Here is a 27,530-nt window from a genome sequence, read left to right as displayed (position 1 = left end):
TGTAACATAATATCTAAAACTAAACTATACGTATACACCTTCCTAGTCATCGAAAAAGAGTAATTCCAGGAGCACTTTAGTTTCAATTTTTTTTTTATCTCTATGAAGTATAAGATACATATACAAAATACAATAGTACATTGTACCGTTGACGACCGGTCTGGCCTAGCGGGTAGTGACCCTGCCTGCTAAGCCGCGGTCCCGGGTTCGAATCCCGGTAAAGGCATTTATTTGTGTGATGAGCACAGATATTTCTTCCTGAGTCATGGATGTTTTCTATGTATATAAGTATTTACATATTATATATATCGTTGTCTGAGTACCCACAACACAAGCCTTCTTGAGCTTACCGTGGGACTCAGTCAATCTGTGTAAGAGGGTCCTATACTTAATATTTATTTATATTTATTTATTGTGCAACAAGGGAGGTAAGGAGGACATTAATAACGTGTGTTAATAATCCACGACAGCCGCAGGCTGGAGTTGATTATAGACACAAGTTATTAATGTCCTTACCTCCGGAGTTACATACAATGTTTTTCATCACATTTGAGAGAAAAATACAGAGGAAAAGTCATAAGGCAAAACCTTCAACGCTACGGCGGCGTTGCGACCAGTAGTGTATCTTGAATTCTTGATCTATATCAGATTATTCAAATTAAATCAATTGTTTTTGATAACAAACACTTTTTGAACGAAAACAAACACGAACATACTGCATATAAATTAAATGCAATGTTCAAAGAAGCATATAATTTAACAATTTTTTTTTACTTATTTTTCATTCATTCATTCATTTTGGTCATTGAAGCCTCTGTTGTACTCTCCGTTGCTAGGCAACGGTGGGCGCCTCGCTCTGGCACGCGGTCAAGCGCGTATCGAGAACATATTGCCGGATTGTAAATTATAACGATTTATTTGAGTTAAATTTACGAAATAAATGCAAAACACACCGAAATAATTGTAAAACATAAATAAAATGCATTTTATAGATCGTATAATATTTTTTTATAGCTTAATAGTTAAATTTTGGTTGTGCAAAAAAAATCCTTGGCTGATTGAAACATTTGCCTGAAGTATTTGTACGGATCATATTGATTATTAAAACTAAATCCATTACTCCCTTGGGAATAAAATAGTACCTACATTATTCTCCAGTACACGTGTCGTAGACGCAATGAGACCTTTAAACAGCAAATGTGATGAAAAAAATATTGATCATTTATTGTCTTTAAACTCCTCTTATACACTTTTATCATAAAGCCAAATTGTTGAATAATAGTATTTTATACAATCGTGATATAATACAAAGCTTTTCAGTCGAGTACCATGTTTAAGCCACGAAGCTTGCTGAGTGGCCTAATAGTACGGTACGAGAGTGAAAAGCTTAATTATATCACTATTGTATACAATACTTTTTCTACGAGTCATCATCTTCATCATCAGTGGACGGAAATATCATCATTCATGCAAATTAAAATTAATGTTAATAGTGTCGTTCACCGTTGTATCAACATCGAATTACCTAGCAACCAATTGTTTGTAATAACCGTCTCTGATTGGCCGATAACGCGACAGATAAAAAAAAATGAATTTCAGATGCAGGAAAATTTGCCAGGTATCGCAAATTAGTATAGAAATTGTATGAAGTTCTAATGAGCTTATTATAATTGAGTCGGAACTGCCATAGAGTATCCAACACTGAAAAGTTAGCACTTATAGTTTAGTCTGTGGTGGCCTAATTGACAGATTACAGTCGACAAGTAGAAAAATAAAAATTAAAATATTTTCTCTTCCTTCTTTAATTTGTAAGTCAAAGCCGCAGATTGGATTGTATAGGAACATTCTAATTATTTCTAACACAAGAGAAACTCAGAAATGTAGAAAATATAATATTATTCAAGTAATAACATGCATAGATGTCAGAATATATTTTCCATGAATGAATTTCCAGTGGAAAAAACTGGAAACTTTTCGTACATTTCTTTGGTTCTAAATAAATGTAATCCGATTATGTTTCAGCCAAGAAATTCATAGAAATGCCATTAAAAATGATAGTGGGATCCTTTTGGTTGGTGGTGGCTTAGCAATCCTAGGGAAATCAAAGCTTTTTCGGCTCTGAAATATTTCACGACTCCTGACATGGATCAAGCTCGGATTACTGAAATTTAAAACGAAATAAAGGTTTAGATAATTTCCAGTTGGGAATATAATTAATTCCTGAAAACAGTTATTTTTTAAATCTTCTTTGAAATACCCATGAAATGGGAAAATAGCAATCCTGAATTGAAAGCTGCAAAAATTAATAAATGAGGACAAATAAGGTAACGGACCCAATTATGGACAGTTTAAGATAAAATTTTGCCTATTTTTGATATTTCACTGATACATGTATAAATTTTACCGCTAAGCGTGTTAAAACTTGAATGTCTTATCCTTCTTTTACATTTTAAGCATATTGCAGAATAGATATTCCTATTGGTTTCTTCATAATTAACAAATTAAAATAAGGTGTTTTTTCTTCAATCATGGACGGCAGTTCTCCAGTAATGGATCCCCCATTATGGACAGTGAAATAAGTTTAAAATTTTACTTTTAAAGCCAACTGATACTCATTTAGTCAATTTTATATACCCCAATAAAATTAGTTTGGATTATTTTAACATAGGATTGTTTCTTGTAAATTTTGGTTTCGTAAATTGTTCCTTGTCCATCGTAGGAGGTAGGCAGTTTTCCGGTTCCAGTTATGGACATTCGCAAAAAAACACTATTTCTTTATATCTTTGGAGTAACACACTAGTATGTTTTATACCTTATCTCATGGTTAATGCAGTAAGTAAAACTCATTCAAGTTTACACCGAGTATTATTTTTTTATTATTTTATACATGAACTCAACTCTCTTAGCAACATTACTAAGAATTCGTCGTGATATTTTTTTCAGTAAACTGATGACTTTTATCTTGCCGCCAAATCCTTCAGAAATAACCGAATTAAATAAAACTTCAAAATTAAGCAGCTCTATGACTCTTGTTTATGGTACAATGCCGTCAGTTTTTAGAAACTAATTTTAGATGCTTATTTTTAAGGATTTGTGTTTATTTTGTCCATAATGGCATCACCGTCCATTATGGGGTATTTTACATTATACCCACATACCTAAGGAAACAAAAGACGCCAAGAGCATTTATTTGAATTTCTATGATGTGCTTGCACTGTTTTTTCACTTTGAGTTACGGAGATAAGAGGAAAATAATTAATTTCGAAGCAAGGTGACAGTGACAGAGGTCTTCGCTACATCTCTTTGATCATGTTTCCGTTCGAGGTTCGACAAACAGCCGAGTGAAATGAGTAGCCCAATTTCGGAGTTTACTATATTCCTATTTTGAATTAGCCGGAATTATTGTAAACAAAGGTGTGGCCGGTGCTATAAAAAATTTGCACCATTCGAGGTATTAAAATTGCCGATATTTTACAAGTTTTTTAAAAATCTTTACATATTCCATTACACAAATAATGACTCTGTTCAAACAAAAATAAATTTTAACACAAAACGTTTTGGTATATTTATTGAATCTAAAAAACCGTTTTTGTCGGATAGTTTGTTTATTGCACTGGTATCACTGTGGAAATGTACCTGGGCGACCAAGTAGCGGGCCGCTAAACATTATTTTTCAGAAACTTTAGAGACTATGTGGTAGTGAATTTTAATGGCTAATTAAAACCGTCTTCAAATACGATGGTGCATAATAAGGTAGTTATAAATTTAATTGTTGGTTTTGTAAGTATCTGATATTGATATGACAGTACTTCGTCAATTTTGGATCGATTTTTATTTTGACTTGCATGTCATGGGATCATAACATAATATAACAGCTGTTTGATCGATTCTCCATGTGTTTGATCGATTCACGATTTTAAGTGTGTAATAGAGAGATCAATAATAACTGGTTAAGAGTTATTTGTTTTTCTGTCGGCCCTTACTTTAAGAACCCCTGACTTGAGCTGCACATATTTCAACGGTCACTTACTTTGATATAGAAGTTTTGGTGGCAATGACGTCAATTAACTAAGGAATTTCCAGTTAATAATAAATCGATAACCGAATACTTGTTTTTTAAAAAAGTCATGTAAGCTATTTACTTTTTCGAATATAATTTTTAAGAAAAAAAACCGCCGCCGTTGGGGTTCTGGTGAAAGCTACTTGCGAATGTTGGATTGTGTAGGTATTTTTTAAAACTGCTTTTAATACTTTAATTATTTGATGGCAACACAAATGAATATACGTATACCGTTAAGGTTTGAGGAGTTTCCTCAACAATCCCCCATGAATCCGATTATAAGAAATCAAAGTTTGACAAAATTTGACTTGAAAACTCTATATTCTGTTCTGAACTTAAATGCATGCTATTCTTATAAAAATACCAAAGTCACTATAAGTGCGCCGTTCAGATTTAAGGAGTTCCGATCTGATCTTCATCAGCAGTTCCACTGCACCAAATGTCATTGTTCTGGACGTAAGTGCATGCTGTTCTTATAAAAATACCAAAGTAACCATAAGTGTGCCGTTCAGATTTGAGGAGTTCGGTTCTGACCATCATCAGCAGTTCCACTGCACCAAATGTCACTGTTCTGGACGTAAGTGCATGCTGTTCTTATAAAAATAATAAAGTCACTATAAGCGTGCCGTTCAGATTTGAGGAGTTCCGTTCTGACCATCATCAGCGGTTCCGCTGCACCAAATGTCACTGTTCTGGACGTAAGTGCATGCTGTTCTTATAAAAATACCAAAGTCACTATAAGCGTGCCGTTCAGATTTGAGGAGTTCCGTTCTGACCATCATCAGCAGTTCCACTGCACCAAATGTCACTGTTCCATACGTAAATGCATGCTGTTCCTTAAAAAACACAAAAATCACCATATGTGTGCCTTTCAGATTTGAGGAGTTCCCTCGATATCTCCAGGATTCCGTCATCAGAACTGGGTTCTGAGAAAAATGGGACCAATCTGTATGCATATACATTCAATAAATAAAAAAATTTCAAAATCGGTCCAGTAACGACGGAGATAATATATCGTGGAACAAAAAAAAACATACATACGACTTGAAAACCACCTTCCTTGAGAGATTTGAGGTTAGAATATTAAAAATATAAATAGGCTACTTGACCCTTTTTTAAAGTTTGTCTTGTATTATTACTTACTGTCCAGTTAACCGAAAAAAATATCACTATATTTTATTATGACTCTATAAACCGCAAAAATATTTTTAAAGAATACTTTTACGTAATCAGGCAGAAACAACATCAGCCATGTCATCTGTAGATTTTCTGTGAATGAAGTAATTCACAGTGAAAACAACGCTTTCTGACACTTTAAGTACGAGGCATAAAGGTCATTATGTCAGTGATTGATTTGACATGAATTCTATGACGTCACTACACGGCCGACAGCGTTTTCAATGGCCAAAATTAAAAAAAAAAATACATTTTTGAATTAAAAATACTTAGTCATCGTACACATTTAATACCCAAAATCATTAAATATTGGTTTCTTATGTCAAATATTACAGAAGACAATCATTTATTGTGCAAAATTAGATATGAGTCTAGTAGCCTATTTAGGGTAACTTACTTAGTAGCTATCAACTATGAAAATTATGACAGTTTTATATGTATTCATAATAAGTATATAAGTTATATTATAATTATTCGTTAATTCATAGGCATACCACATTGTCATAGTTAACTAATCAAAACTGTCTTAAGAAAGTACAATTTATCGACATCGGTAAAATAATAAATATTGTGTAGAAGTTCCTAAATTACATTCGTGGGTGAAAAAACTTCTTATTCTCAATATAAATAAATAAAATACATAAATAAATATTAAATATTATAGGATATTCTTACACAGATTGACTGAAGCCCACGGTAAGCTCAAGAAGGCTTGTGTTGTGGGTACTCAGACAACGATATATATAATATATAAATACTTATATACATAGAAAACAACCATGACTCAGGAACAATTATCTCATCACACAAATAAATGCCCTTACCGGGATTCGAACCCGGGACCGCTGCGTAGCAGGCAGGGTCACTACCGACTGCGCCAGACCGGTCGTCAAATATATGCATTATTATGTAATTAAAAAACAAAGTAAATGACAGTAATGTTAGTTTCAATTCAAGTACAAACACACGCCTGAACAGTTCGCAATATCGTTGCAAAGCAAAGGATGTCACGACAGCTTTGTTCACAATATCATCTTCACTAATCCTATCTACTCTTCATCTTTCATTTGAAATTATACCTTAATCATAACAGCATTGTTGCACTTTGTATCAGAAAATACAGTTGGGATACGAGCTTCTAAAAGTTAGCTCTTGCGAGTAGCGGGCAAAGTTATCTGCTTTCAAATGCACACTGCAGTGCACAGCTGTGAGCCTGGTACTTGATTGGGACTGAAATCTGTTTAACTATACTATTTTTCACCTTAGAATGAGTTCGGTGACACTTCCAAAAATTCTGAATGCGTATACTCATCTAAGGCAAAAATTAGATACGTTGCCTATGAATCCATTAACGTAACGAGTATTAGAAATATATGTTGTTGTTGTTGTATGTCCTAAGGCACCCCATAGGTGCATAGGGCCTCCACAAGATCCTTCCACGCCTTTCTATCTTGAGCCACCGCCTTGACCTCGTTCCAGCTCAGTACATATTCCCTCAGCTCGTTCTCAACGCTCCGCCTCCAGGTGTGTACGGGGCGTTTGCGGGCCCTCTTTCCTCCTTGAGGCCGCCACTCAAACGCGATACTGGCGCTGTTGGTAGCTCCTCTTCGAAGGGTATGACCGATCCATCTCCATTTCCGCTGAGCCACTTCCTGGGCGATCGGAGGTTGTCGGCACATACTCCACAGATTCTCAAGAGAGAGATTAGAAATATATGCTTAGAAATAAATTATGATTAATATGAAATAAATGTCATATACAAAACAAAGAAAAAGTGACCAAGTGTCCCGAACTGGAATCGAACCAGCGTCCTCCATTTACCGGACGGATGCCTAAACCGCACGGCCACCGGGTCACGAAGGCAAGGGTCAAAAATTTCAAGTATATGACATTTCCGAAGGCTTGTGGAGCCCTCGACAGAGCGGCACCCTATATAGAGTGTAAATTACGATTGTAAACACAGTTAATTGTTCCTTTTTTTTAGCCTCTTTTGTGTCCCACTGCTGGGCAAAGGCCTCCCCTCGCTTTCTCCACTCGACCCTGTTGTCGGCATTCTCCCACCATTTTGGGTAGAATGCGTCCAGGTCGTCCCGCCATCTCCTTTGTTCCTTATAGCACTTAATTTTTCTCCCACTTACATTCATTATTTTTTACATTGTACAAAGTTAACTGATTAGAAAAATATATTGTTCAGTATATACGGTGTTTTTTCTCCGCACTAGTTCGCAAAGTAGTACCCTATACATTTCTTGTCAAGTCTAAACTAAGGGCCATATCTGTTGAAAAACTTCGTACGATACACGTGCGAAAGGGGAATTTGTAACTAATGTGATTATCTCATTACCAATGACAGCCTCAGTGTTTGGTTTGGGCATTTTACCGGCCTACCAAGTTTTGGGATAAACTTTTTATCCATTTGCTAGGAAGTAACTTCCGATCGCGTCGACCCGGCTCATTCATCCGGAGGCGTTTCATGAAACACCATTAATTTGTAAACCTGAAAAGTTTTCGAATAAAGGATAAACTTATTTGTACGCAGCGGGATAAAATTAGAACTCGATACTTTAAAGAAGAGTTGGGTATTAATAGAGTTTATAATCCATACTATTCCATACTAATATTATAAATGTGAAAGTAACTCTGTCTGTCTGTCTGTCTGTCTGTCTGTCTGTTACGCTTTCCCGCTTAAACCACGTAAGCACGTAACCGATTTTGATGAAATTTGGAACAGACAATCTTTAGACCCTGAGACAGAACATAGGCTACTTTTTATTTCGAAAAAAAGGGATGAAGGGGTTGAAAAAGAGGTTGAAAGTTTGTATGGGATTTCTTAATTTTAAATGATAAAACCATGAAACTTTATATTTTAGCACTTGATAAGAAATCATTAAACATATTATATTTAAAGTCACATACAGGTCGAACGCGATTAATTAACATTATTTTTAACCGTCGTCTCATATCTCAAGAAGGACGGTTGTTTGTTCCTCGATATCTCCGTCGTTACTGGACCGATGTTGAAAAATTTTTTTTTGATTGAATGTATATGCATACAGATTGGTCCCATTTTTCTCAGAACCCAGTTCTGATGATGGGATCCTGGAGAAATCGAGGGAACTCCTCAAATCTGAAAGGCATACATTGTCTGATGCTATGCGATGTGTATAAATTAAATATGTAAAAAAAAGTGAAAACGCTTTTCTTAAATTTAAACTACCTACTTATATTATAAAAGTACAATGTACGTAACGTGTACAAGTAATTTTTCACACCTCATGCTCGACAAAGTCGGATTATATGTCATTAGAACTTCACGGAAAGCATGACATTATATCCCTTGTCAACAACCGTGATATAATGTTGTATGAAAATTCATTATTACACACGGCGCAATAATGTAATTGCCAAATAATTGCACCTTATTGCTATGACGATAAAGTCTAATTTCGTTAAGCCGTAATGCCCGCGGCGGGCATGGCCAACTCGATTTTCAAAAACCGAAGCCGCGACCGACTCGATTTTCATTTGACGCACGATCTTCATTTGTTGAAATGCTGTCAGAAACGAGTTGTGACAAGTTTCCATAATTGGACTAATGTCTCAAATATAAACTTGTATTTTTAAATTATAATTATTTTCTTAAATATATAAATATAAACACTATTAATTTGCTGTTTTTTCTTGTCTCGCATAAGGTGAGAAAAGTAGAGTATATACCTCGGGAATAAAACTGTTTTTGTCTTGGGCGCTTGAATCCCTCACTGCACTCAGGACTCAGTCTTAATTCCCTCGCTTCGCTCGGGAATTGATTCTATAACTCCCTCGCTACGCTCGGGAGTAAAACTAGGAGTCCTTCGTTACGTTCAGGATTCAATGTCGCGCCCGTAACATAAAACAGTGTTTTATTCCCTTGGTGTATAATCTACTATAAAGATGTGCACTAGGCTCAGCATCAGCCTGTAATATGTAACCTGGAAACTAAGAAGAACTGGATTTTGTTGTTCAGTCGGAAGTTTGACCCCTAAATCACCTATGATCCTGGTTCTATTTTGAGGTGATGTCAAAATAATCGCGGAATGTTTTTTGTCAATTATTGGATCACTTACTTTATTTATTTATAAAGTTAATCTCTTGCTTCACAAACTGTCATCATCATCCTCCTTGCGTTATCCTCACGATGTTTTCCTTCGCCGAAAAGCGACTGGCAAATATCAAATGACATTTCGCACATAAATGAAAAACTCATTGGTTGGTGCGAGCCGGGGTTCGAACCCGTGACCTCCAGAACGAAAGTCGCTCGCACTTACCGCTAGGCTACCAGCGCTTCTTCTTCACAAACTGTAAGAGTGTTATTTTTTTGTAATATATGTATTGGTGTTGACAGACAATGTGTAGCCCATATCTGGATCAATAATTAACATTAGCACCCAGCATCAATATTTACTTATTGGACATACATTAAACGACGAAGTGTTGCTGTCGGACTATCATTGTAAACGCGGTGACACAGGCCTCAGGAAAAACAATAACTGTCAGTACACGACAATACTTTGCACAGTTTCAGATTAATTATTTCCTTTTTTTAACTTACAGTAAACAATCCGCGTGAAAATATTACTTGGGTTTGCTTTTCCTTAAGTTGCAGTGACCGGAATTAATCGGTATATCTTAAACCATGGTCAGTATAATGTGTTTATGTTACTTACATCGTAATATCAAGATCGACAAACAACGATGAGTAAATGACGGTGTATTATATTTTATTTATTTATTTTCATGGAAAACCAACAGCTTTAGATAGTAATACTAAAATAACTAAAATGATAGCAACTCCGAGCCAAATAAACGATCTCATTTTATATTCCGGCCAATATAAATAAGTCGTGTTAAATTAACCGTAAATCATTCAAAACTATTATTGCCATTTTATTTCTTCTATTCTCAGAAAACTCCGCAGGCCCACTCAGATTGCGTGCTAAATAAATAAAGGGCTAAATATACGAAATTCCAGAAAATCCAGAAATTCGACCAATTTAAATTTAAAAAAAAGGTTTGGTACTGACACCTGACTGCACGAAAAACTTTATGGAAAATATTACTGTACACGGGCAGTACAAGGAAAAGGCATACTAGGAAATTATTTAAAAATATTTTGGACCGTTTCTCTATAATAAGTAAAAAGGAAAAAATACTGACTCATTTTCCCTGTACTGTATTTCGTTAAGATGTGGATCGAGTTGGCGAGAGGAGCGAATTTGAAAACATTTTTTGGAGATAACTCTGTTGTACAACTTGTACAATAATACTTAATATTAACATCTAATACTTATAAGGGTATCTATAGCCAGCCATTGGTCAGCCATCTTTTATTTTCGGAACCTAATTATGGTTTTAGTATAGCTTTGTTGAAATTACAGTGGCCTCAGTTTGTGAAAAAAGGTCTTATAATATTTATGTACAATTAGTCCCGGAGGGGGTGGACATAGACGATGAATTGACACTAATTGTCGCTTCTATCGCTTTCATAACATTCTATGTACATATACGCTAGGTGCGTTTTAAGGTGCACCTGACCTTTCTTCAAGTTCTCTGATTTGATCACAAAAATCCCATCGAGGAAATAGGGTTATGCATGTTTGTATGTGTGTAAACGTAAACTCATCGAACATTCTTCGGGTTTTAAATTAAAATAACAGCTTAGGATTAACTTTCAAGTGATAATTCACAGCTACAATGGTCCACTTGACCACGCGCGGTAAAGCGTGCCGCGGCGCGGCTTTCTCTCGCGATCACTCGTGGATTACCGATACTTTACTATTTTCTACATCATAACTATTAAATTGAGCGTTAGACTACGTAGTATACATTTATAGTTCTTATAACCTACATACCATCTTGTGTATGGACTTTACAAGTCAACTATAATGAAATGAATAGATCAGTGCCCTGTTTATCAAAACTTACAAGACTTGTATTACAAGCATTTTGCCTGTAAAATTATTCATTATTACAAGAATGTGTTTATCAAAACTTCACTTGTAGACTACAAGTTACAAGTGACGTTTTTAATTTTACAAGTATATTTTTACACGTGTATTCGTGATTTTGTTCATCAAAATATACTTGTAAGTTACAACTTGTAAAAAATGACGCAAAACCCTCTATTCCGTATACAAGTTCACAAGTGTCGGTTGGTTGGTGTTTTTAATTAGATTTTATTTCAAAATGAGGCTAAATACTATGAAGCTAAATGTAAGGTTACTTGTAAGTTTTTTGAGGCAATAAATAAATTCTTATTCTTATTCTTATTCTTAAATGATTCGAGTGGCCACGGAACCAGATTTATAATAGTCATGTTCATACAATAAATATAGTAGATAATGTTAGAAGGGAGCAAAATTAGATATTTACAGCGAGAGCGTAAATTGAATCCTGAGCATAGCGAGGGATTCAAGTGTTAACATAAGGTGGAAATTTTGTTAATATTTTATACTGACAACATGAAGTCCTTGAAGGAAAAGTGCAACTTTGCTCCCTCCTCACAGAGAAAAAAGTAGCCTTTCCCTTGAGTGATGTGAAAATATCATTTTCAAATTCCGCTTCTATTATAAATATCTACTCCGCTATCAATTAGCTCATACGTGACTATTTCAAAAATTTTAATGGCCATGTGCCGGAAAATTTCGTACGATACACGACGTGCGAAAAGGGAATTCGTATTTTTTTTTGATGTCAGGCGTTATACTATTCAGCCACGTATTTAACCAGGCCACAGCCATTTAAAAACAAAAAAAAGTGACGTGGCGGGAAAAGAACATGGTGGCGGTACATTGATTTGATTTTAGAATTTACAAGTAAAAATTTACAAGTTTACAAAATTACACATTTTACAAATCTTGTATTTTTTGATAAACACAATTTACACGTACTTACTTGTAAAAATTAGCTTGTAATGGGTAACTTGTGAACTTGTAGAACTGTGCCCTGTTTATCAAATATTACAAGTCTACAAGTTCACAAGTTACACGTTACAAGAAAAATTTCACAAGTACGTGTAAATTACGTTTATCAAAAAAAGCTTACAAGGATTGTGAAATTACACACTTGTAAATTTTTACTTGTAATTCTTGTGAATTCTAAAATCAAATTAATGTACCGCAACCATGTTCTTTCCCCGCCATGTCACTTTTTTTTGTTTTTAAATGGTTGTGGACTAGTTAAATACATGGCTGAATAGTATAACGTCTGTGCCTAACATATAAAAAAAAATACGAATTCCCTTTTCCCACGTGTATCGTACGAAATTTTCCGGCACATAGCCATTTAAATTTTTGACATAGTCACATATGAGCTAATTGATATCATCCTCATCCTCCTTGCGTTATCCCGCCATTTGCCATGGCTCATGGAGGCTGGGGTCCGCTTTGACATTTAATCCCAAGATTTGGCATAGGCACTAGTTTTTACTAAAGCGACTGCCATCTGTCCTTCCAACCTGAAGGGTAAACTAGACCTTATTGGAATTAGTGAGCTTATTGATATAATTCGACAAATGCTATTCGTTAGAAGCGGGATTTTAAAATGATATTTTCACAGCACTCAAGGGAAAGGCTACTTTTTTCTCTGTGAGGAGCAAAGTTGCACTTTTCCTTCAAGGACTTCATGTTATCAGTATATAATATTAACAAAATTTCCACCTTTTGTTAACACTTGAATCCCTCGCTATGCTCAGGATTCAATTTACGCTCTCGCTGTAAATATGTAATTTTGCTCCCTTCTAACATAATCTACTATATTTTTTATTGTATGAACATGACTATTATAAATCTGGTTCCGTGGCCACTCGAATCATTTAGCCACATTTTGAAATAAAATATTATAATTAAAAACACCTACCAACCGACACTTGTGAACTTGTAATACGGAATAGAGGGTCTCCGGACTCCCTAAGGTTTTTGCGTCATTTTTTACAAGTTGTAACTTACAAGTAATATTTTGATAAACAAAATCACGAATACACGTGTAAAAATATACTTGTAAAATTAAAAACGTCACTTGTAACTTGTAGTCTACAAGTGAAGTTTTGATAAACACTTTCTTGTAATAATGAATAATTTTACAGGCAAAATGCTTGTAATACAAGGCTTGTAAGTTTTGATAAACAGGGCACTGGTATAAAAGAAGTAATAAAGAAAGACAATTGCTTTTACTTATTTTGTGTGAAGTAAAACATCTTAAAAATCAGGACCACATAATTACGCCATAACTATATGGAGGATGTCATTCGAATATCGTCTGGCGAGACGTACGATGACGAATGAAATATTTCGGATAGCGATATCGTTCTGGCAGGCAAGCAAGGTCGCGCGATAAATGATAAAACATCAGGCCGTCCCTATCGCACTATTTGTAAGTTCGATATGTAATGGAATGCCTGATGTTTTATCATTTATCGCGCGACCATACTTACCTGCCTTTTGAATTGGGTTATATTATTATTTCTTATCTTTAACTGAGAGACTCTTGAATCATATTATTCGCATTTAAAACAGATTTGCTATATGGGAATTATCGGGAGTGACAAATCGATCTAGGTAAGCTAGGTCTTATCGCTGTTTCCCAAATATTATACAACGTTGACAACAATTAAGAAACAGTGGTCAGCAATTAGCAAAATAGTGTCAAGCAAGAACGTGCGATTTCTAATTTTTGTTTGCTGAATCAAACTCCAATTCGAGGATTTCGGAACTGATAGGTATATTTTTATTGTCATATTTAAAAAAAATGCCGAAATCACTCTGAATCGATTGTTAATGATTTAGGACCTTTTTGCGGTCTTCTATGCTTAAAGGGTCTTTATGCTGTCTGCAAAATAGACTAATTTATTTGTAAATTTTTTGACCACCGAATAAAATATTCAATAGCCGATATCTCGTAAACTGTACAAAGTATCCTAAATATAAATCAGCTTGCAACAAATTTAATCGGTTTTTATTGCTTCAGTACCTGGGATAGGTACTTATTTTTTGTACTTCCAGTTTTAGGGGTACAGCCTGGAACTTATGTCAAGGTATGTTGGATATGTTAAGCTCCTAAGATTCCTAACTAGCCCAAATAAAGTTACGAAGTCAAAAGTTTTGGTCCTTGCATTTCTTTCTATATTTTTTTATTGCTTGGCCTATTGTATAAGGTGCCTAACATTCAATATTATGGTACTAAGTAACTAGCTGATCCAATTTTGAAGACAGAAGTTGTTCAAATTCTTCCTGATATACAAGTGACACAACATACAACAAAGTACTGACTGCCGTGATAAGACCTAGGTTTACAGGTGTAACAACAAATATTTCTTACTTCGGGCTTTTACCAAACGGCATCGATAAAACCAAGGATTTCCCGGTAAAACTGAGTTTATACCATACCTTGGGCTTTTACAGTAACATTTTATTTATTTTAAGCGTTTAATTCAAGAATTATTATAAAATAAGTAACAGTAAACCCTTTATGAATAAAATACGCCTACATCTATTTTGTTAACCATGATGACAGTTCGCCTTAACGCGTAACGTGACTAAGGAATAATGATTACCTATAGAAACTATATAAGTAAATGCAATTACCCAATCATGTATCGGAGAAAGTTTATGTAGAAAACTGTCGTTCAGCGCCATTCGATTCACATCCAATTGATTCGTTTAACAAAATAGAAAGTTCATTAATGATACTAAATCCTGTCTAGATTACGTTAATCGTTAGAAATTTATTTTATAGTCAACACAAAACACAATAAAATAATCACTTAGACATTTGTTTTAAACGGGTTTTATTCAAAGTTTTTTTAAAAGTCTGTAATTTCAATGTTGTGCAATATTTGATGTACAATTTGAAAGTTTGATAAACAAATAAAAGATGGCGCTAGCGGCGGCGACGCGCTCGCGCCGGATCTCTCGGATGACTGGTCGCACGCAAGTCGTGACCACGGACCCCACTACCTGACGTCATCGAACCGGTTCTACACCTTAATGAGTTAACAACAAAGCCGCTAACGCCTTGTCAACGAGATGTTTTGGTCTGCCAATTTGCTAAGTAATGCTGGGGAAAACACAAAATTGTTTGTGTTCACGGCCAGTGATCTTAAGATAAATAGGATCTGTAATATTGTCTTATTTGTATTGATAAAATTAATTAAGTAGGTAGTAGAAATTTATACGAAATTAAATATTTTTGATTCTATAGGTCGCTCATATACATATAATTTATTTATTTATTCCCAGTTTACAATTGTACCTTAACAGCTAAGGCCACAGCGGCACAAATTGGTATCGATAATACTTATACATCATGTATAAAAGTATATTTTACAAAGTTAGCTTAATTAATAGTAATACTACTTACAGGCATCTCCCTCTCAATCTCCTTCTTACATTCCATCATCAATCATCCAATTGCACTAGCGAACAAATCACACTCCGGGTATGCTTCTAGCATGGAGTTGAGCAGTGCGTGCGCGCGCGCGACCGGCGCCTGCGCGTGCGCCCGTGTGCGCGTGGCGTAATACCCCATGACCACTAATCTGGCAATAGCCTCTTAGATATACATTGTACAGTGAGCTGCAAAATGGCATGGAGAAATTATGAATGCATTCATTGATAAATTCGCCATGCACTTTTGCAGCTGATAACTTATGCGGTCCACCAAGCGTCCTGCAGTATAAAGGATAAAAACGTCAAAAGTTGGCCCTTTTCAATTTCATTGGTCTCGTAAAATTTGTCAGTAGGTACTATTAGGCACTATACTTTATAGTTTTATTACTAGCTTTTGCCCGCGGCTTCGCTCGCATTAGAAAGACACAAAAAGTAGCCTATGTCACTTTCCATCCCTTCAACTATCTCCACTTAAAAAATCACGACAATTAGTCGCTCCGTTTTGCCGTGAAAGACGGACAAACAAATGAAACAAACAGACACACACTTTCCCATTTATAATACATATTAAGTATGGAAGTATGGATTGGAAAGAAGTAAAGCATTTCGGCTGCCCTACGCAGAAATCAAGTATCTCAATTTTTCCAAAAAGTGGTTTTTTACATCATTCGATTCATTTTTTCAAAATACATATTTCAGTACTTTTTTGAAATTTTTATAATGTATATTTTTCAAAATATAGAACTTTAAAAAATTCAAGTATCTTTTTTTAACGGGGTATTCTAAGCTAAAGTCAAGTATCTACCCTATTTCTATCTTGAAATCGAGTATCTTGCGAAAGATACTTGCAATTCATATTAGATGGCTAAGTTACTTGACTTCAGAGTTGAAATATTGATATCGATTGCGAAGTTACTTGACTTCAGTGTAGAAATACTGATATTTATTGATAAGTTACTTGACTTTAGCGTAGAACTATTGATATTCATTGCGAAGTTACTTGACTCCGGCGTCTATCATTTTGTTATGATGTCAAAAGCTTGTAATTACTTATACATGTATTAATTTGGGTTTCAGGTAGAAATTGCCTTAGTATTAAAAACAACCAGATGTATACAGTAAAATCACGAGGAACTTGTCTTATTTACCTGTAATATGTAACTTCTTTTATACAAAATACGAAAATACATATATCGAACATACTTACATAATTATTGCATGTTGGTTAGTTGATCAATAGGCTACTAGCCTCCTAGTTAAATCAGCTTCTTTTTAAGAACTGTGAAAACGAATTTAAAAGACTTGCTAATATGGAATTTATATGAAATTGAATTGAGTGACGTCGCGGTCAACTCCGTTACTTTATATATTTCTACCTGACTTATTAAATAGAAATTGGATTTAAAAATAACTGCTGTCCATGTTTTTCTCATAATTATCTGACGCTTTATTTCGTGCATGATATAAAATAATTTATTTTAACTACAGTCAAGTTCCCTATTATTATAATTAAGAAAGACTATAACTTTCATTATTTTTTATGATTTAAAGAGTCTCCTACAACGTAAGTAATTGATTCAATTTCATGAGTATTTTTGAACTCTTCGTGACAGAAAAACCTCTTAAACCTATAATCTTAAGACAACTTGCATTCAAACACAACCAGAGCTTCTTTTCCGTGGATTACTCCAACATTGCATTTATATTAAAACCTTATTTACACAAGCATGACATACACTACGATAAAGGAATCTATCTAAAATGTATACATTGTATACATATACCAGCGGCCATTGTATACATATATGCTATTACAGACTTTTTTTGTAGGTCTATGAAAGATACACAATTTCGCAATACATTGTTTTGATATAGCTCAAACAGTTTAGGCAGCGTTTTCGATTAAAGCTCTCAGCCAGCAGAATTTTGTCCGACTTGATTAGCAAAAATTGACATATTTCAACTAATTCAAATAAGATCTCAACAAATTATATACTTATATACTAAAACCTTTCTCAAGAATCATTCTATTTATTGGTGAAAACCCCATGAAAATCCGTTCTGTAGTTTTTGTTTTAGATACAGTTAAAAATAACAAGACTACCAAAGCTCAAGAAAATAGTTCAAGATACTTGCTTTCTTGTAGAAAAGCTTTAAAATTTTCTTATCGCAATCTACACAGAAAGCTGTTTTTAGGGTTCCGTAGTCAACTAGGAACCCTTATAGTTTCGCCATGTCTGTCTGTCCGTCCGTCCGTCCGTCCGTCCGTCCGTCCGTCCGTCCGTCCGTCCGTCCGTCCGTCCGTCCGCGGATAATCTCAGTAACCGTAAGCACTAGAAAGCTGAAATTTGGTACCAATACGTATATCAATCACGCCAACAAAGTGCAAAAATAAAAAATGGAAAAAAATGTTTTATTAGGGTACCCCCTCTACATGTAAAGTGGGGGCTGATATTTTTTTTCATTCCAACCCCAACGTGTGATATATTGTTGGATAGGTATTTAAAAATGAATAAGGGTTTACTAAGACCGTTTTTTGATAATATTAATATTTTCGGAAATAATCGCTCCTAAAGGAAAAAAAAGTGCGTCCCCCCCCTCTAACTTTTGAACCATATGTTTAAAAAATATGAAAAAAATCACAAAAGTAGAACTTTATAAATACTTTCTAGGAAAATTGTTTTGAACTTGATAGGTTCAGTAGTTTTTGAGAAAAATACGAAAAACTACGGAACCCTACACTAAGCGTGGCCCGACACGCTCTTGGCCGGTTTTGTATTTTAAAATGATTGTGCTAATCATTTTGAAAAAATAATTATAGTACACTATTAATGATATCTAGTATAATAAAGTTCGTCTGTTTAAAAGGCTATCAATTAATTAATAAGCAGGTAATCAGGAAAAATAAAAAAAAAAACGTTTTTTCGCTCTACTGTAAAATTTGGCAAAACCCAGATACTTGATTTCTGCTTAGGGCAGCCGAATTTTGACTTATAATCTCACCCGAAGAAAAGTTTCGATGCAGTCTATGACGGCGCCGGTTTACCTATTCAGTCTTGATTTATATCATACGAATAAAAATAGGAATGTGATGAATACATTATTTATAATACAAATTGTTCAAATATTAAAATACGAAAAAATAAATAGAAGGCAGTAAATAAATACCCTTAAAGTTCCAAGTTATAGTGGGCTGGTAATAGATGTGACGAAAATGAGTTTCACTCCTTAGCCGTTCACATGATGATAAAGCTGGATGCACAAATCCTTTTGTGCGAATCAGTGGTGAAGTGACGACTTAACTGTGAAACGCAAGTCCGTGTTTATCCTCGTCCTGACCAATGTGATTTATAAAGGACGTATTCCACTTTTTGGAAATTATGAATTAAAAGCCTGGATGGGCAAAACATATTTTTTTTTCTTATGTTTCTAAATCGTGGTATAAAGGAAACTTATTCCTATATTACTCTATTTATTCAACAATTTGGTTTAACTTTCAATAATCCCATCGCACACTTCACGAAATGTAACCTGTAGAATACCGATAAACTATCCACCTTTCTACTGTTTTCTTGTTTATCTATTAACCGTACGTATTCCAAAAATACATTCGTAGCTTTATCTCCATTTAAAGATTGTTTTGACTTTTTCCACAAAATCAGCGTAGGTATATTCTTTTTGAAAACGTTTTAATTGTGAAAACTGATACAATCTGTAACTATTGCCTGATTTTACCGTTCGGAGGTCCATCTGTACTGAAAAACGTCGTTCGATACACGTGCGAAAAGGGAATTCGTAACTCGTGTCGATTTAAAACACTCCCTTCGGTCGTGTTTTAATTTATCGCCACTCGTTTCGAACTTCCTCTTTTTCGCACTTGTATCGAAATGTACTATTTCACCTGTGTGTAACTGATATGTATCCTCTATCTCATTGTTTATGGTTGTGAGTGGATGTTGTCAATGTCTTTCTGAGAGAAAATATATTCTTTTGTCCTGTCTTAGAATCTCCAGTTTTATTCATGTTTATTTAGATTATTTCCATACATTTCACATGGCGACGATGACTATCGGCACTTTAAGTGCATTTGAACCCAAAACGCAACAATGGGAAATTTTCTGTAACAAGGTAAAACAGTTCATTTTGTTAAATGGAATAGATTCCGAGGACAAGAAACGTGCTGTCTTATTGACTCATTTATCCGACGAAGCCTATCTTTTACTCCGTAATTTACTTCACCCTAACGTGGTTGAGAGTTCAAAATTTGACGAGTTGATAGAAGTGTTGAACAAGCATCTGACCCCGAAACGTGCAACATTTGCGGACCTTAGTAAGTTCTATAACGCAATGCAAGCGGAGGCAGAAAGCGTAGAGGATTGGGCAGCTCGATTGAGAGGCTTGGCTGTTCACTGTGATTTTGAATCTTCTCTCGATAAAGTGTACCGCGACCGCTTCGTTCTCGGACTGAGATCAGGAGCAGTCAGAGATCGCGTTTGTGAGCAAGATGCGTCAAAACTTACATTCTCAAAGGCATTAGAAGTAGCACAACAGACAGTGGTCGCAAAACAGGCGCGCGCAACTACAGCTAGCGCCGCGGCGATCGCTGCCGCGAGTACTGAGGCCAAGGAGGCGCCCCTGTTGTGGACACGCGCTGCGCGCCCAGGCGGGCCTGAGAAGGTGCACAAGAAAGAAGACCGTTGCGCAGTCTGTGGCATGAAGAGCCACGCGGCCGAGACATGTCGATACAAGAACTACCGCTGTCAAAGGTGCAAGGAGAAGGGTCATCTACTGAAGATGTGCAGTTCCAAGATTAAATCAGTTAATCATATTAACACGGGAACAAACTCTAGTTCTGATGAAACGGATTCGATTCATAATTGTAAAGAATGTCAGCTTTTTAACTTAAGGTCAGTTAATAATAACAAACCATTCCTAGTTCCGATTACACTTGATGGCAATATCAATCTTATTATGGAAATAGACTCTGGTTCAGGCACTAATGTAATATCAAGTGAGTTGTATTTCAAACGTTTTTCACACAAGAAACTTGTAAAAAGTAATATTAAGATGTGTTTTTACAACGGACATAAAATTTCGCCCTTAGGCCATTTTCATACACTAGCCAACTTTCAAGGGCGCTCGCAAAATATTCGATTCTATGTTGTCGAAAATGGCGGTTCACCGTTACTTGGGCGAGAGTTTATGTCTGCATTTGATATGACTATTGCGTCTAAAGTACATAAAATTGATTTATTTCCAGAGAATAACCCAGAGATACGAGAATTGGTCAACAAGTATAACGAATTATTTAATAAGGAATTAGGCTGTTATACACGATCCGAGGTTAATTTACGGTTGAAGGAAGGTACGAGTCCGAAGTTTTGTAAAGCGCGCCCTTTGCCTTTTGCTATTAAGGATGCAGTGGAGGCCGAACTCGCAAGGTTAGTTGAGGTCGGTATATTAGAACCAGTAAACCACTCTGAGTACGCGACGCCCATTGTCCCGGTGCCGAAATCTAATGGCAGTATTAGGATATGTGCAGACTATTCGGTAACATTAAATAAAGATATTCACGTTGATAAATACCCTTTGCCTAGGATCGATGAAGTTTTTGCTAAATTAAGCAATGGTCAACATTACTCTAAATTAGACTGTAGTCAGGCCTACAATCAAATAAAATTATCAGAAGAGTCCCAAAAGCTGACCACCATCAATACTACTAAGGGGCTGTTCATGTACAAGCGGCTCGTGTTTGCTTTTGTCCTGTCTTAGAATCTCCAGTTTTATTCATGTTTATTTAGATTATTTCCATACATTTCAGTAACACAACTTTTCCCCTCACTATAGCGAGGAAACTACAACGCAAAAAATGCGTTTATCACTGCTTCCAGTAGTTCCACAGGTGGTAAATCATCTTCATTATTAGATTCACCTACTTTTATCAATTTTAAAGCAGTTAATTTGACTACATTCAAGGTCAAATTACTTTACCCACTAGTGGATAAAATGCGTTTTTACCCGCTGGATAAAACACGTGTTTTCGAACTAGTGAGGGGAAAATACCCTTAAGAGGGGCCTAAAGATTAAGAGTAGTATGTCATCGGAAGGACAGCAGCGGGCGAGTAGATTTTTCAAGAAAACCAGTGTAACGTGATGATCACCCGACCCGGCGCCGGATCTATGTAGAAAACACTAAAACGCCCACCTACTTGATGACCCGGGAAAAGTAAGTTTCTCGCGAACATTAAATTACAAAGAAACTGACACCATAGTCGCGACGGGGCACTTTTTTATAATATGAAATTATTGTCTTTACATGTACCTAAACAAGGAGCTTCAAAGAGTAGCTCATACTTACTGGTTTATCTAAACCATCGACTCGGATCGACAGGTGATGGCAATGATTCTGGCAGCAAAGAGAAAGGGCTCGTAAATAACGCCGGCGAGCTTTGATGTGCCGCCGATGACGCCGTCTGTCCGGTCGTCTCATGGCCACTGTCAGGGCTCCACGAAATATCGGTACACCTCGAACTGCGTAGCTAGTACTATCGATAGAGAATCGCGTATAGGAGCGGTAGGTACGCCTCTAAAACTACTAAGTTACTACCATCGCAAAGTGTTAGTCCACTTTGTCAACTAATCCCAAGATTTGGTGTAGGCACTTATTACGAAAGTTACTGCCATCTGACCTTCCTACCCGAAGGCTAACTAATCCTTATTGGAATTAGTCCGATTTCCTCACGATGTTTTCCTTCACCGAAAAACGACTGTCAAAATATGAAATGACATTTCGCACATAAGTTTCGAAAAACTCATTGTTACGAGCCGGGGTTCGAACCCGCGACCTCCGAATTGAAAGTCGCACGTTAACCGCTAGGCCACCTAGCGACAGGTGTAGGATAAGCATCGTTTTAAAATTGAATACTAAAAAATGCAATGAAGGCATTAAGGGATGCCGTAAATATAAATACTAACCTCTCGTTTGTCTCTTTCTATCACACCAATACGTCAGAAAGGGACAAACGAACTTTATCGGCTTGATAACTTTAGTGAACGTTTATGAATAAGGGGGTTAAACTGTCACTGTGATTTATCCTAGCAGGGAAGAAAAATAACACAAAACTAAAATAAAAAATATGTCCGTCATCAAACGGAGAGGCCACCTTCCATCATACACATACATATATACTAACTACCTCATTGCTCATCGCCACCGCAATCTATCTAAAACACGAGGTAAATCAACACGATTGCAACGAGCCGGTGATCAAGATGTGTTTCCCCACCAGACTAGAAATATCGTATCGCTGTACCGGCATCAGATATATATAAACACATTTTCAACGCCTTAACTAAGGACATTTTTTTTTTTTTACTGACTCACACAGATTGACTGAGTCCCACGGTAAGCTCAAGAAGGCTTGTGTTGTGGGTACTCAGACAACGATATATATAATATATAAATACTTATATATATAGAAAACATCCATGACTCGGGAACAAATATCTGTGCTCATCACACAAATAAATGCCCTTACCGGGATTCGAACCCGGGACCGCGGCGCAGCAGGCAGGGTCACTACCGACTGCGCCAGACCGGTCGTCACATACATTGTATACATATCTATGAGAGGTCCGATAGCGACTGCGTTTTGGAATGAGATGTAGTGTGGTCACATGGCGTGGCTACCGTTAGTCAAAAGTCAGTGACCAGTCGCACGTGGACGCGCAGAGACTGGTAAAAAACTGACAAGTGTGTGCACCTTACTAGCAGTTATTGCTTTATTTTTGTTTTTGAAGTTTGAACCTTCAATCAGTTGTTTATAATAGGCTAGTTTTCTATACTTAAAACAAAATATTTTATGCAGTGCACGAAATAAAGCACCACATAATTAGAAGAAAAACATGGACAGTAGTTAAGTTTACACATCATTTCTATTTAATAAGTCAAAGAGAAAGTTATAAAGTAAATGAATTGAACGTGACGTCACTCCTCAGTATTTCATAGTAATTCCATATTAGCAAATCGTTTTGACAGTTCTTAAAAAGGAGCTGATTTGACTAGTAGGAAACTAGCCTATTTAGGCATTAACATTATAGGTACCTTTATATGAAAATATTTGTATTTTTATGATGCTTAGGTATATAGTAGGTTATTATGATTCATGTATTAGTTGTATTACTGAAGCTAATAATATCACATGTTTACGTTATTATTATCATACTATTTCTAAAACTCTAATATATATATTATAGAAGGTACATGTAAATCTAGTACGAATCTCTACAATTAGCACGCACCTCTACATTATAAGCTAAAATTAGACATCTATTTTTAATCATTTACCGCATAAAAAGCTGTTAAGGTACAGCGGGGCAAATCTCGGCTGGAGGGCAAATGTAAATGGTCCATTTATTCCATGTTTTACAATGTTTGCATTATTAAATAGAGTGTCCAGTTACCACCGGTTATATATGGTAGGCGTGTTCAGTGGATACATGTAGAACTCAACATCATAGTGTAATAATGGAAAATATTTTTTTTTTTTTTTTTAGCAAATGATATTTATTAAATATTAAATTAAACACAAAACCATATAAACTAGTAATACCTAAAACAATAACATGAAAACTAAACTAAACCTATGAATAAAATTAAACCTATAAATAAAACTAAATAACAAACTAAAAGTTACCTACAAAAACTAGGTCGGACTGCGGCATGGAAAATATGGATTAGTTACAATGGCCTCCCAGTCAAGGCCAGTCAAGGACTTATGTTAAAATATAATTAGAAAATAGAACTCTATTTTCATCTCTATTGTTTGAAAATGGAAGTTAAAAGGAGCTTTTTTTTAAAAAGATCGTCACTTTGACATGAAACAGCATTGAAATACTTTGTGAGCGAAAAACGATCATTTATTATTGTATTTCATCTATAAGGCTTTTTCTGAGAAGAATGTACAATGAACTTCAAAAGGAACATTTATGCAGTAATAATGCAAATTGATACTTATAAGAAAAGATGCGTGTTAAAACACAATCATAAAGTTACAAAAGAACAACGTATCGTTAAAGTAAATAACATTATACAATATTTTTGCTTATTGAACTGGCTAGGCTAGGCCTAATAATTTTATAGGTTTATGAGTCGGCCATTATTAGCACAAGTCACGAATTCATTTTACTTGTGTTGAGCGTTCCCTTAGCATGCGCGACGTAAGTGCTCGCCTCAGATATAATATGTATATAACCCAGTATAAATTGGACTTTAATCATGTTCGCATGTTATGTATTTTGAGGCACGAGCTAGCCTCTGGTTAAGGCGCCCATACGCGCTGCCTTCGTTGAGCGGTCAGAATACATCGCGTCAAGGTATTCCACGAATACTAGACAAAGTTATTCTAGTTTGAAACTAAAAATAACAAGAAAATGCGAGTAATAAATAACCAACAGTTTGTTACACAGAAGTTTTCGTAGCATTATGATCAAAGTTAAATTTGCTAAACTGGCGAAAGTACAAAGTCATGTACAAAATAACCTTTAGCTTTTAATAGAGTTTTGTGAAAACTTTAATAGGTAAAAGTAAATACAAAGTTGTTATAAGAAGTAACAAATACAAGTAATATTTTGTCAACTCATTCTATTATTTAATATGTTTTGTTCGACAAAGTTTAGAACGCACCACAAAATTAAATTAAGTCTTATCAAACTTGTGAAGATATGGACTCCTTGGAGTAAAACTAGGTAAACTCGACGACATTCAACAAGTAGCTCGATTAAATATAAATTTTATCGTAGGTATTTACTTAGGTATCTAAGTGCTTGGCTTGGGGTCAAAAAAACATCTGAGATAAGGCACAGGCTGGCAAGTTCAATATATTTCCATTTAGTAAGCCTAACCATTTTCACACGAGTTTTAAAGAGTTTATTTTAAAGACACTAAAAGGAAAACTTACATTTTGATATCAACATTTTACGCGCATAGATTAAGCACCCACTTGGCCGTGAGTAAATCATAAAAAAACATTATTTACGTAAACTATTAAAATACATAATTACTTATATTCAAGTTTTAAAAGGACATGGGAACCGTTGAGATATTAAAAAGACGAAAAATAAACTTAGTGCTTAAGCACTGCGTCCTGTAAAATTAAACTGAAGTAAAATGATAATAGGTAGGTAGTTACTACTTAAACTCGACTTCGCGTGGTCTAAATGAATACGAGCTGCACGTAACGAGACGGACGCGAGAGGGTTATGAAAGGTAGATCCGTGATCCGCGTCGCGTTTGCGCAAGCTTAGATCCGGCTGCATCTTACACTATTTAAATATTTAAGTAGTAAAGCAGCTCATTTGTACTTTAAAGGACTCCGGAATTGTACACCGTGTCCAATAAGTTTGAATACAGCACAAATATCCAATAAAACAAAATGAACAAATAGTTACTACATTATTATTATATTTTATGAATGGCACTCTTATTTACTACATTCACAACAAATGTTTTGGAATAACTCCAGCATTAACTTGTTTACCAGCCTCAAACGCTTCTCAAACGGATCACACGCGGCACGCACCGTTTTCTTCACATTTCATCCCAAATACTCTCGATAACCTTTTTGAAATGATCTAGGTTTATGATTTTATTAAAATTTAGTCTTCAATCAAAGCATGTATGACCATACAAAATAGTCTAATACGCCTAAACCTGGAGGCCTGGGTGGCCACTCATGTTTCGGATAAAAAACTGCCAAATTAGTCTGAAACTACGCTAGAATACCATTTGCCGAATGTGCTGGAGGTGCGTCTTGTTGGGACACATGATACTCATTCCCAAGCATCCTTTTTAACTTTAAGTCATTTTTTTCTCCAAAACCTTGGTTTTAAAGAAAAAAACGTTGATTTTAACGCTTTTATCTGTAAGTACTGAAGGTAGTTTACCTCGCTTACATACTGCATCCCACACCTGGGCCGATGGTGAGCTCTGGAACCTAGGCACATTTTTCTAGTTGCCCGGAACGTTATCTATCCTCGGTACCCATAATAGTTTATTTTGGACACGTGGCGTCTGTTTTATCACATACAGATTCTCCTTATAAAAAATAACTCGTCACCTGCGTGCCGAGCAAGTATTTTGTTGGCAATTTACCTCTTTGTTTTTCTTAGACACTTCGGAAATTTCATGTACTTTGTGCTTGTATTTTATTAAGAGGAATATACTCTTTAGTTTAAATAAGAATTTGATGGCCTGTGATCCCTATATCTTTAGAACTGAAGTAAAATGTGAGTATTCGGACTTATTGGACACGGTGTATATTCAGCAGGTGACTTTTATCTTTTCTATCTTGAATGAAATAATAAGCCGTGTCGGCTATTACTTAGTTAAAAGTATGTCATACAAAAATGTCACCGTACTTTTATTTATTAAGTATAGTAATAGGTATATTAGTGAGAATATACACTATTTAAGACACACTTATGTACATATTAACCAAGATACGTCGCTTTGCTATGTAAAATTTATTCGAGTTGACACAACTTGATGTTCCTTTGAAAATAAATGGGAGCCCTCTGGGAAAAGTGACACCAAGATTTCTTATTTGTCAAGACCACTAGGCACATTTTTGGTTATAATCTTAGAATAAATTTAAAAGTGGACAAATTACCTACTGCCTGGGTAGCGAATCAAACTCATGGCCCTGAATTCAGCACTTTGCCAACTAAGTCACTAATCTCAGTGCCCTTCGGTAGTGTTTTGTTTTATTTCTCTCGTTTTGAATTTCCTGTTTTCCTCACTTGTATCTTAATGATGAACGCGTCTTTAAGCGGTAAATTTAATGTGAATATTTTATATTAAGGGTTTCACA

At 35.5% G+C, this 27,530-nt stretch overlaps 1 protein-coding gene across 2 annotated transcripts in view; it reads right to left on the bottom strand.

Annotated features, from left to right (window-relative positions):
* LOC125242653 (tyrosine kinase receptor Cad96Ca) overlaps window positions 1-27,530 on the bottom strand; it is a 109,759-nt gene that overhangs the window by 54,616 nt on the left and 27,613 nt on the right. Inside the window, exon 1 of one of the 2 annotated variants that reach the window (XM_048151496.1) lies at window positions 14,857-15,181. The exons of the other annotated variant lie outside the window; for it this stretch is intronic. The gene's annotated coding sequence lies outside the window, so the exon portion shown is untranslated. Of the gene's footprint in view, window positions 1-14,856; window positions 15,182-27,530 lie in introns of those variants that run through there. 2 annotated transcript variants of the gene reach the window in all.

The sequence above is a fragment of the Leguminivora glycinivorella genome, chromosome 3 (genome assembly GCF_023078275.1).
Source record: "Leguminivora glycinivorella isolate SPB_JAAS2020 chromosome 3, LegGlyc_1.1, whole genome shotgun sequence".
NCBI lineage: Eukaryota > Metazoa > Arthropoda > Insecta > Lepidoptera > Tortricidae > Leguminivora > Leguminivora glycinivorella.
Note: the sequence above shows the minus strand (reverse complement) of the source record. Positions and strands in the feature narration are given on the sequence as shown.